This window comes from Glycine soja, chromosome 19 (genome assembly GCF_004193775.1).
Source record: "Glycine soja cultivar W05 chromosome 19, ASM419377v2, whole genome shotgun sequence".
Lineage (NCBI taxonomy): Eukaryota > Viridiplantae > Streptophyta > Magnoliopsida > Fabales > Fabaceae > Glycine > Glycine soja.
The window spans coordinates 26,307,560-26,319,375 of NC_041020.1; the positions used below are offsets into that span (position 1 = coordinate 26,307,560).

Sequence of the window (11,816 nt, forward strand, 5' to 3'; positions counted from 1 at the left end):
GTCTTATAGAACATAAGCATGACATTAACATAAAGCATGTAGGACATAGAGTCAACAATGTATACATGATAGACTTAAGCCTAAAACTAGATAACAATAATTGTTTTCTTAGCAAAGATGATGATCCATGGTTATGGCATAAAAGAATTGCTCACGTAAACATGGATCACTTAAACAAATTAATTTCAAAAGATTTAGTAGTTGGTTTGCCTAAATTGAAATTTGAAAAAGATAAACTATGTGATGCATGTCAAAAGGGTAAACAAACTAGAGTCTCATTCAAACCTAAAAATATTGTTTCAACCACTTAACCCTTACAATTATTGCATATGGATTTATTTGGTCCATCTAGAACCATGAGTTTTGGAGGAAATTACTATGCTCTTGTTATAGTTGATGATTTCTCTAGATATACTTGGACATTATTCATTACTCATAAAAGTGATGCATTGCAAGCATTTAGAAAACTTGCTAAAGTTATACGAAACAAGAAAAATCTTAAGATTGCATCCATTAGAAGTGATCATGGGGGTGAATTTGAAAACAAAGATTTTGAATCATTTTGTTAAGAACATGGTATTGAACATAATTTTTCTGCACCTTGAACCCCTCAACAAAATGGAGTTGTTGAGAGGAAAAATAGGTCATTGGAAGAAATTGCTAGAACTTTATTAAATGATACTTTTCTTCCAAAATATTTTTGGGCTGAAGCTGTCAATACTGCATGTTACATCATGAATAGGGCCTTAATAAGACCCATTTTAAAGAAAACCCCATATGAGTTATATAATGGTAGAAAACCCAACATCTCACATCTACATGTTTTTGGTTGCAAATGTTTTGTACTTAATAATGGTAAAGATAATCTAGGAAAATTTGATGCAAAATCTGATGAAGGCATCTTTCTTGGATATTCATTGCAAAGCAAAGCATATATAATATATAACAAAAGAACTATGAATATTGAGGAATCCATTCATGTTACTTTTGATGAATCTAATGCTATCTTGTCAAGAAAGAATATGCTAGATGATATTGCAGAATCTTTAGAACAAATTCATATTCATGGACAAGATTCTAAAGGAAAAGGGAAAGGAAGCAATGAAGATCCTCCAGAAGAAGCCAAATCAAATAATGAACTCCCAAAAGAATGGAAAGTCTCAAAAGATCATCCCCTCGACAACATTATTGGTGATATCTCAAAAGGGGGTAACAACTAGACATTCTCTTAAAGAATTATGCAATAATATGGATTTTGTATCTATGATTGAACCTAAAAATATAAAAGAAGCCATAATATATGGTAATTGGATAATTGTCATGCAAGAAGAACTGAATCAATTTGAAAGAAACAATGTGTGGGATAGAGAAACCTAAAAATTATCCCATCATAGGAACAAAATGGGTATTTAGAAATAAGTTAGATGAACATGGAACAATCATTAGAAATAAGGCTAGATTAGTTACAAAAGGATATAATCAAGAAGAACGTATAGATTATGAAGAAACATATGCTCCATTTGCTAGATTAGAAGCCATAAGAATGCTCTTAGCATATGCATCCATAATGAATTTTAAGCTTTATCAAATGGATGTTAAAAGTGCTTTTCTAAATGGCTTAATTCAAGAAGAAGTATATGTTGAACAACCACCAAGTTTTGAAATATTGGATAAGCCAAATCATGTCTTTAAATTGAAAATGGCTTTATATGGCTTGGTACAAGCGTCTAAGTAAGTTCCTTTTAGAAAAGGACTTTTCTAGAGGAAAAGTGGATACTACCCTTTTTATAAACAGAAAATCACATGATATTTTATTAGTTCAAATTTATGTTGATGACATTATTTTTGGATCCACTAATGAATTGTTGTGCAAGGAATTCTTCCATGACATGCAAAGTGAGTTTGAAATGTCAATGATGGGAGAACTTAACTTCTTTCTTGGATTGCAAATTAAACAAACTAAGGATGATATCTTTGTCAATCAATCCAAGTATTGCAAAGAGTTAATCCCCAAATTCGACATGGAAAATGCTAAGCACATGGCTACACCAATGAGCATTGCTTGCTATCTAGATAAAGATAAAACCGGTCAGTCAATAGATGTTAAGCAATATCGAGGTATGATCGGATCACTTCTTTATTTATCTGCTAGCAGACTTGATATAATGTTTAGTGTATGTATGTTTGCTAGATTTCAATCAAATCCTAAACAATCACATCTTAGTGCTGTTAAAAGAATCATAAGATATTTAGTAAGCACTATGAACATAGGTTTGTGGTATCCTAGAAATTCCACATGCACCTTAATTGGATATTCTGATACAGACTTTGCCGGTTCTAAAACAGATAGAAAGAGCACAAGTGGAACTTGTCAGTTGTGGACTTGAAGAGGGCAAATAAAGCAGCGCTTACCTTAGTTAATTTCTAATTAGGAAATTTCGCAATTTTATTTTATGTTGTTCAGTGTTTATTTCGTTTTGGGCCAGAGTATTGTAATAGGGCCCAGTGACTTTGAGTGACTCTTTTTAAATAGCTACCTTGGGATTTGTGCAAGGCATTCTGTTATGCTATTTTCATTATTCAGAGCTTTGGTTTTAGGTTTTCACGTTTTTCTGTTCCCTTGTTACAATTTTCATTCTTAATGCAAATTTCCGTTTTCTGCTTCTAATTACGAGTTCATTCGTGCTTCTTCTTCTACTTTCATTTACGTTTCTGTTTCATGTTTCATTTGCATTTTCTGTTTGAATCCATGGAAGGCTAGATTTTCTGGTGTTGTTTCCTTTTGAGGACGGAGCCCAACTCTCTTTGAGGTTTCGCTTGTAATGTGATTTCCTGGCAGTTTTCCCTTCACCAGTTATCCTAATTTCGTGAATATTAATCAGTGCACGCTTCGTGTTTGATTAATTGCCTCTGAGCCTAACTTGCGTTCATGCTTAATGGACGAAGGGCTAACTGGTGTATGTGGTGCCTAATCACGTATTGAAAACCCTAAGTTGATTTTCGCTTAGTAAATTGAAATAGGGTTGGATTAAGTGGTTGACTGTTAGGGACGAATTCTCCATAACCCAGGATAAGAGAATGGCTTCTGAATCAGAGGAAACAACCCGTTTTTAATATTAGTAGTTTCATATTCCAGTTTACTTGTTCTGCTCTTTAATTACCAAACAACCAAACCCCCCCCCCCCCAATCGTTACTGTCACTGCAAGTATATTATGAACATTTGGTTTGTTACTGCTCGTTGGGAAACGACCTAGGATCACTTCCTAGTTACTGCATTTTCATGTTTATTTGATTCGGGTACGGCCTCGATCAAATTTGGCGCCATTGCCGGGGAGCAGTGTCCAAAGGTTCATAATAGCTAGCTAGTGTTGTGTGTTTAATCCTTTCGTGTTTTATGTTTAAATTGTTAGTATTGTGTTAGTATGTGTGTTAGTGTTGTTTAGTGTCCTGGTATTTTGTTTAATGTGTGTTCTGTTTCAGTTTTCCCATTAAGCGTTTCCCCTGTTTCAGTCTTGGGTGTTTTGCTGTGAAGATTGTGCTTGCGGCAAAAACAGAGTAGTAGTAGAAATCAATTAGAGACGGATTTTAGCGACCACCCATGCTGAATTATCTGAGATTTTTTGTTTTAGTAGCTAGGGTTGTTATTTTTGGCTGAATTTTTTTGTGGTAACTTCTTTTAATCCATTTTGTGTGGGAAAAATAGCTAGAGCCTTTAGTTTGGTCTGATTTGAAAGTTCCAAAAAACTAGCAAATTTTGTGTTTGTCAAAACTTCAAACGGCCATAACTTTTGCTCCGGTTATCAGAATCGCAATTATTATATATGCATTTGGGGTAGAAAAAAATTTCCAGCCGCCCTGGCTGAGGTCTCCATCGTCCAAAAAAAAGCGATTCTGTCAAAAGTTTTTTCATTTTTCAAGTTTTATTCACTTATTTTTCTTAACCTACCATTTTTAGCTTTCATAGTTAGACTTTGAATTTTTGTCTGAAAGTTTTTGTGCTATCTTCTCATCATTTTATAGGGTTGCTCACAAAATTTCAAGTCATTTGGATATCATTTGAGGGTAGCTGTAGTTCAAACCTAAACCTTTATTTACATGACAAGGCAACTAGTTGTGTGCATGCTGAATGTAGTGTATGACTAAAGGCAATCCATCTGACTTACAACCCTTTGATCCTGAGATACATAGGACATTTCATAGATTAGTTAGGCATCATTTTATACCTTTTGATCATTCTGAGCATTCCATAACTGGTGAATCTGTGCATTCTGTTATTGGTGATTTTGAACATCCTGATCTTGAGCATTATAATTTTGAGCATTCTGGTTTTGCACATTCTGAGAACATGGCACAACCTCCACCTCGTGAGAGGACTCTAAGGGAAATGGCTGCACCTGATTTCACCTACGAAAGCTTGTGCATCCAATACCCTGATGAGGATGTCCCATATGTTCTTAAAACTGGACTGATTCATTTTCTTCCAAAGTTTCATGGCCTTGCAGGTGAAGACCCGCACAAACATTTGAAAGAATTTCACATTGTCTGCTCCACCATGAAACCCCCAGATGTCCAAGAGGATCACATATTTATGAAGGCTTTTCCTCATTCATTAGAGGGAGTGGCAAAGGACTGGCTGTATTACCTTGCTCCAAGGTCCATCACGAGTTGGGATGACCTTAAGAGAGTATTCTTAGAAAAAAATTTCCCTGCTTCCAAGACCACAGCCATCAGGAAGGATATCTCAGGTATTAGACAACTCAGTGGAGAGAGCCTGTATGAGTACTGGGAGAGATTTAAGAAACTATGTGCTAGTTGCCCCCACCATCAAATTTCAGAACAGCTTCTTCTCCAATATTTTTATGAAGGACTCAGTAATATGGAGAGAAGTATGATAGATGCTGCCAGTGGTGGAGCCCTTGGAGACATGACTCTTGCTGAAGCCAAAAATTTAATTGAGAAGATGGCCTCCAACTCCCAGCAGTTTAGCGCCAGAAATGATGCCATAGTCATTAGAGGAGTGCATGAGGTAGCTACAAACCCATCTGCATCATCTGAAACTAAGAAGCTTGAAGGCAAACTGGATGCATTGGTTAACTTGGTAACCCAGCTGGCCTTGAATCAGAAATCTGTACCTGTCGAAAGGGTTTGTGGTTTGTGCTCCTCTGCTGACCACCATACAGACCTTTGCCCTTCCATGCAGCAACCTGGAGCAATTGAGCAGCCTGAAGCTTATGCTGCAAATATTTACAATAGACCTCCTCAACCTCAGCAGCAAAATCAACCACAGCAGAACAATTATGACCTCTCCAGCAACAGATACAACCCTGGATGGAGGAATCACCCTAACCTCAGATGGTCCAGCCCTCAGCAACAACAACAGCAGCCTGCTCCTTCCTTCCAAAATGCTGCTGGCCCAAGCAGACCATACATTCCTCCACCAATCCAACAACAGCAACAACCCCAGAAACAACCAACAGTTGAGGCCCCTCCACAACCTTCCCTTGAAGAACTTGTGAGGCAAATGACTATGCAGAACATGCAGTTTCAGCAAGAGACCAGAGCCTCCATTCAGAGCTTAACCAATCAGATGGGACAATTGGCTACCCAATTGAATCAACAACAGTCCCAGAATTCTGACAAGCTGCCTTCTCAAGCTGTCCAAAATCCCAAAAATGTCAGTGCCATTTCATTGAGGTCGGGAAAGCAGTGTCAAGGACCTCAACCCGTATCACCTTCCTCATCTGCAAATGAACCTGCCAAACTTCACTCTATTCCAGAAAAAGGTGATGACAAAAATTTACCTAACAATTTCTGTGCAGGTGAATCTTCTTCCACAGGTAATTCTGATTTGCAGAAGCAGCACATTCCCCCTCTTCCATTCCCTCCAAGAGCAGTTTCCAACAAAAAAATGGAAGAGGCAGAGAAAGAGATCTTGGAAACGTTTAGAAAGGTAGAGGTAAACATACCTCTGTTGGATGCAATAAAGCAAATTCCAAGATATGCCAAATTCTTGAAGGAGCTGTGCACTAATAAGCGGAAGCTTAAAGGAAGTGAACAAATTAGCATGGGCAGAAATGTCTCCGCATTGATTGGTAAATCTGTTCCTCAAATTCCTGAAAAATGCAAAGATCCAGGTACATTCAGCATACCTTGTATTATAGGGAATAGTAAGTTTGACAATGCCATGCTAGATTTAGGAGCTTCTGTTAGTGTTATGCCTCTGTCGATTTTTAATTCTCTATCTCTAGGTCCCTTGCAGTCAACTGATGTGGTAATTCATTTAGCTAATAGAAGTGTTGCCTATCCTATTGGTTTCATAGAAGATGTCTTAGTTAGAGTTGGTGAATTGATTTTCCCTGTTGATTTTTATATCTTGAATATGGAAGATGGATTTTCTCAAGGATCAGTTCCCATCATTCTAGGCAGACCCTTTATGAAAACTGCTAGAACTAAGATAGATGTTTATGTAGGCACACTGTCTATGGAATTTGGTGACATAACTGTTCATTTTAATATTCTGGATGCTATGAAATACCCATCTGAAGATCTTTCTGTATTTCGTGCTGAAATAATTGACCATGTTGTTGATGAATACATTACTGATCTTTATTCTAATCTGCATGCCTCTCACTCTTCATGCATTGAGTCTGAAATTGTACTTGATCATATGTCTGAATTTGATGCTGAGAGTGAATCTGAGAGTGATATTGATTGCATGTCTGATGGTGGTGTTTTACCTCTCGAAATTGATTTTATAGAGTCAGATAGGACTAACCATGTTTCAGGAAGTACACATACCTCTGACTTTCTTTATGAGGTAAAGGCTGAGAAACCATCTCCTTCTACCACTGTCCAGCCGACCACACCAGAATTGAAGCCCCTGCCATCAAATTTAAAATACGCTTACTTGGATGATAGTAAGAGTTTTCCAGTGATTATATCTGCCTCCCTTGCTGATGAGCAAGAGGAGAAGTTGTTGTCAGTTCTCAAGAAGCATAAGAAGGCTATAGGCTGGACCCTGGCGGACATTCCTGGTATTAGCCCATCCACATGTATGCATCGAATAAATTTAGAGGATGGAGCTAAACCAGTAAGACAGCCACAGAGAAGACTCAACCCAGTGATTCTTGATGTAGTGAAGAAGGAGATAACCAAGCTTTTGCAAGCTGGAATCATTTATCCTATCTCCGATAGCCAATGGGTGAGTCCCGTCCAGGTAGTCCCGAAGAAGACTGGCCTCACAGTGATCAGAAATGAGAAGGAGGAGCTGATTCCTACTCGGGTGCAGAACAGTTGGAGAGTCTGCATTGACTATAGGAGGCTGAACCAGGTTACCAAAAAGGACCATTTTCCCCTGCCATTCATTGACCAGATGCTTGAACGCCTGGCAGGTAAATCCCACTACTGTTTCCTTGATGGTTTTTCTGGTTATATGCAAATTACTATTGCTCCTGAGGATCAGGAAAAGACCACATTCACCTGCCCCTTCGACACTTTTGCTTATAGGAGGATGCCTTTCGGCCTGTGCAATGCCCCTGGTACCTTCCAGCGGTGCATGATTAGTATTTTCAGTGATTTTTTAGAAAATTGCATAGAGGTGTTTATGGATGATTTCATTGTATATGGATCCTCTTTTGATGGTTGTTTGAATAGTTTGGAAAAAGTTTTGAATAGATGCATTGAAACTAACCTTGTTCTAAATTTTGAAAAATGTCATTTTATGGTTGAGCAAGGTATAGTTTTAGGCCACATTATTTCCAATAAGGGTATTGAAGTAGATCCTGCAAAAATTTCTGTTATTTCACAATTGCCTTACGCCTCTTGTGTGCGAGAGGTGCGATCTTTTCTTGGTCATGCAGGATTCTACAGGCGCTTTATAAGGGATTTTAGCAAAGTAGCCCTTCCACTGTCCAACTCGTTGCAAAAGGAGGTGGAGTTTGACTTTAATGACAGATGCAAAGAGGCTTTTGATTGCCTCAAAAGAGCGTTGACTACCACCCCCATCATCCAGGCACCTGATTGGACAGCCCCTTTTGAGCTTATGTGTGATGCATCAAATTATGCATTGGGGGCTGTCCTTGCTCAGAAAATTGATAAATTGCCCAGGGTGATATATTATGCTTCTAGGACTTTAGATGCTGCCCAAGCAAATTATACTACTACTGAGAAAGAGCTTCTAGCCATAGTTTTTGCTCTTGAAAAATTTTGATCTTATTTGCTTGGTACTCGCATTATTGTTTATACTGACCATACAGCTCTAAAGTACTTGTTGAAGAAGGCTGATTCTAAGCCTAGGTTGATCCGATGGATGCTCTGGCTCCAAGAGTTTGACTTGGAGATCCGTGATAGGAGCGGAACACAAAATCTAGTTGCTGATCATTTGAGTCAGATCGAACGTGTCTCTGATGCAGATTCACCTATTCGGGATGATTTCCCGGATGATCATTTGTATATATTGTATAGTATTTCTGACTCTCTTTCTACTCCCTGGTTTGCTAACATTGTCAATTATTTAGTTGCCTCTGTTTTTCCTCCCTTAGCATCTAAGGCCCAAAAAGATAAAATTAAAAGTGATGCTAAGCATTTTATTTGGGATGACCCCTACTTGTGGAAATTGTGCAGTGATCAGGTCATTAGACGGTGCATTCCAGATCATGAGACTGACTCAGTCCTGCAGTTCTGTCATTCTTCCGCACCGGGAGGTCATCTGGGTGTTCAAAGGACAGCTCGCAAAGTGCTTGATTGTGGTTTTTATTGGCCCACCATCTTTAAAGATGCGTGGAAGATCTGCAGCACTTGTGAGCAGTGTCAGAGAGCAGGAAATACACTTACATGGAGACAACAAATGCCTCAGCAGCCTATGCTATTCTGTGAGGTGTTTGATGTCTGGGGTATAGATTTCATGGGTCCTTTTCTTGTCTCTTTTGGTTATGTTTACATTCTCCTTGTAGTTGACTATGTTTCAAAATGGGTGGAAGCCAAGCCCACTAGAACTAATGATGCTAAAGTTGTCGCAGACTTTGTCAGGTCTAATCTGTTTTGCAGGTTTGGAGTACCTAAAGCAATTATTAGTGATCAAGGAACCCATTTTTGCAACAGGACAATGCATGCCCTGCTTAAAAAGTACGGGGTGGTACACAGGGTATCCACACCATACCACCCCCAGACCAATGGACAGGCAGAAATTTCTAACCGAGAAATCAAGCGAATTTTAGAGAAGATTGTGCAGCCAAGCAGGAAAGATTGGAGTACCAGGCTTGATGATGCTCTCTGGGCACATCGGACTGCCTACAAAGCACCCATCGGAATGTCTCCTTATCGGGTTGTCTTTGGAAAGGCATGTCATCTTCCAGTGGAAATTGAGCATAAAGCTTACTGGGCAGTGAAGACTTGCAACTTCTTTATGGATCAAGATGGTGAGGAAAGAAAGTTGCAACTGAGTGAGTTAGATGAAATCCGCCTAGAAGCCTACGAGAATGCCAAGTTCTACAAAGAAAAGACCAAGAAGTTCCATGATAGCATGATAGTTAAAAAAGACTTCGTGGTTGGGCAAAAAGTGTTATTGTATAATTCTAGGCTTGGACTCATGAGTGGTAAGTTGAGGTCTAAGTGGATTAGTCCTTTCGTTGTTACTAATGTTTTTCCTTATGGTACAGTTGAGATCAAAAGCGACTCCACAAACAAGAGCTTCAAGGTCAACGGACATCGACTTAAGCCATTCCTCACGAACCCTTCTTTAGTGGACGTAGTGGTGGAAGAGACTTCCTTACTCCACCCTACTCTTTCTCCACCATGACTTAGGGAGTTTTTCTTTTCCTATCTCCTTCTTTGCTTTTATTACACTTGTCCGATTCTCTTTGATGATTTAATTCTTTTTAATCTTTTAATTGTGCTACATTGAGGACAATGTGTTGTTTAAGTATGGGGGGGGGGAGTGTTCTTTGATTTTGCTAGTTTTGTTGGTTTTGTTAATTTGTTAGTTGTGTTAATTTGTTAATGTTGTTAGTTTCGTCGGATTTTTAGTTTAATATTTTGGGTCAATTTTGTGTGCACGTACGACTTTGCATGTTTTTCTTTGAATTATAGGATATGTTCAAGAAATGGGTAATTGTTTTGAAAATAAAAGTTCTTGACATTTTGTGACTTGAAATCCTTGATTCTTCTCTACATGTCATGATAGTTTTGAAAGCTCAATTTGAAAGTGATGATTTTACCTTTGTGAGAATTTGAGCCATCCATCATCATAATCATTTGGTGTGTTTTGCCCCATTGATTGCTTGCACAATAGCCTTGGCTTGATTCTTGTTGATGCGTCCAAATTCACATGCATATTTGGAAATGATTGAGGCAATTTTGTTCTTATAAGCTTCTAGCCAAATGGACTTACCTTGAATTAATTCCTTTGATAGCCCTTTTGAGCCTTGTTTCCCTTTCCTTGTTTTGAAGCTCACTACAAGCCTTAAGTGAAAAACCATGATATTACCATATCCTTAAGGAATTTTGGAGCTTTGGAATTGTTTTGGGAATAAGTGTGGGGGGTTTTTGTTTCATTGGACAACTTGTTTTGTTGGCTATGCTTCATGATGTATTTTGGGCCATACTTGATGTACATTGTATATTGGTTAAATGTTGGACATGCTGAATGAAATGTTGTTTCTCAAAGGCTATAGAGTAAAAAAAAAAAATTCGAAAAAAAAGAAAAAGAAAAGCAATAAAGTTGAGTGAATAAGATCTTAAATGGCACAAGAATGATGAAACTCTAGGTTCTACTCTTCATGTTTAAATTTTATCTTTACTTCTTTTTATTTTCTTATCTTAATATGCACTTATTCCCCTTTGCTCCTCTATTCCTTTGGGATTTAGCCACTTATTCCATATTTCTCCATACCTTGTCCTTGGCCCCATTACAACCTTAAAAGACCTTTTGATCCTCATGTGCTTGTGTTTGTGGGTTGATTGTCAATTTTAGAATCTTGCCAAGTCTATGTGGTGTTTGCTTTCATGGGTGCTTTGAGGGTAAATAGTAGCCTAGACACTTGAGAGATAGAGTGTATATCTTGTGAGGCTTTATCACTTTTCATTCTTTAGCTGATTAACTATTTTGCCATGATTGGGTTGCTTGGATGATTTTCATGAATGTCTTGACTTTTTGGATCTCCTTATGTTAGATGTTACCCATTCCTTTCATTCCTTGATGTTCATTGAGAAATATATGAATGTGTTTGTTTGTCTCTCTTTGATATCCTTGGATTTTGTTCTTTGTTTCATTTTGCCCAGGAGTGCAAAAGGCTAAGTATGGGGGGTTTTGATGTGCCATCATTTTCTTCTATTTTCTAAACCCTTTTTGCACCATTTTAATTATTGATTGGTCTTAATTGTCAATTAATTAGGCAGTTTTATTATTTGGGCTCATTTAGCTAATTTGATGTTTTTAATCTAATTTCAGGAATTAATGAAACATTGGACTTAATCCGGATTTTAGTTGTGGACTTGAAGAGGGCAAATAAAGCAGCGCTTACCTTAGTTAATTTCTAATTAGGAAATTTCGCAATTTTATTTTATGTTGTTCAGTGTTTATTTCGTTTTGGGCCAGAGTATTGTAATAGGGCCCAGTGACTTTGAGTGACTCTTTTTAAATAGCTGCCTTGGGATTCGTGCAAGGCATTTTGTTATGCTATTTTCATTATTCAGAGCTTTGGTTTTAGGTTTTCACGTTTTTCTGTTCCCTTGTTACAATTTTCGTTCTTAATGCAAATTTCCGTTTTCTGCTTCTAATTACGAGTTCATTCGTGCTTCTTCTTCTACTTTCATTTAC

The 11,816-nt window shown here is 37.9% G+C and overlaps 1 non-coding gene across 1 annotated transcript; it reads right to left on the reverse strand.

The window, feature by feature from the left end:
* Window positions 1-4,724: 4,724 nt before the first annotated feature.
* On the reverse strand, window positions 4,725-4,831 carry LOC114401055. Its single transcript, XR_003664171.1, has one exon. It is a non-coding gene; the product is annotated as a small nucleolar RNA R71 (small nucleolar RNA).
* Between the last annotated feature and the right edge of the window lie 6,985 nt (window positions 4,832-11,816).